The sequence below is a fragment of the Rhagoletis pomonella genome, unplaced genomic scaffold (genome assembly GCF_013731165.1).
Source record: "Rhagoletis pomonella isolate Grant_MI unplaced genomic scaffold, Rhpom_1.0 Rhpom_scaffold_00002, whole genome shotgun sequence".
NCBI lineage: Eukaryota > Metazoa > Arthropoda > Insecta > Diptera > Tephritidae > Rhagoletis > Rhagoletis pomonella.
Window position 1 is genome coordinate 90732739 of NW_023458556.1, and position 1211 is coordinate 90733949.

Consider the following 1211-nt stretch of genomic DNA (forward strand, 5'->3'; position numbering starts at 1 on the left):
TTATTTTTAATTTTAAGATTTGCTAGTATAAATTTATTTATATTTTATTTATTTTTTGAAAGAAGATGAATTCCTACTTTATTTTTAATTTTAGGGTGAGGGTATCAACCAGAACGTTTACAAGCTGGTGTTTATTAATAATTTAATACTTTATTGGTTTCTTTACCAATATTAGTTAGTATTTTTTATTTATATAATAATTTAATAACATTAAATTTTTATCTTTTAAATAATTTTATATTTAATTATGATTTATTATATTTATCTTTAATTTTAGCATTTTTAGTTAAGATACCAATATTTTTAGTCCATTTATGATTACCTAAAGCTCATGTTGAAGCCCCAGTTTCAGGGTCTATAATTTTAGCAGGTATTATGTTAAAGTTGGGAGGTTATGGTTTATTACGAGTATTATCTTTTTTACAATTAAGAAGTGTAAAATATAATTATATTTGAATTAGAATTAGTTTAATTGGAGGGGTATTAATTAGTTTAGTTTGTTTACGACAAACTGATTTAAAGGCTTTAATTGCATATTCTTCTGTTGCTCATATGAGAATTGTTTTAGGTGGGCTTATAACTTTAAGTTATTGAGGTTTATGTGGGTCTTATACTTTGATAATTTCTCATGGATTATGTTCATCGGGGTTATTTTGTTTAGCTAATATAACTTATGAACGGTTAGGGAGTCGAAGTTTATTAATTAATAAGGGATTATTAAATTTTATGCCTTCAATAACTTTATTATGATTTTTATTAAGTTAATGTAATATAGCTGCACCACCTTCATTAAATTTATTAGGTGAAATTTCTTTATTAAATAGAATTGTTAGTTGATCATGATTAACTATAATTTCTTTATCCTTATTATCTTTTTTTAGAGCTGCATATACTTTATATTTATATGCATATAGACAACATGGAAAGGGATTTTCTGGGGTTTATTCATTTAGTGGGGGTAAAATTCGTGAATATTTCATTTTAATACTTCATTGATTTACTTTAAATTTATTAATTTTAAAAAGTGAAATTTGTATAGTTTGACCTTAAATTTAAATAGTTTATTTAAAATATTGATTTGTGGTGTCAATGATATGATTTATGTCATTTTAAATTGTGAAAAAATATTTATCAATTTGTAGAATTAGATTTTTAATTTTATTTAGAATTAGAATTAATTTATTTATTTTTAGTTTGAAATTTTTATTAAG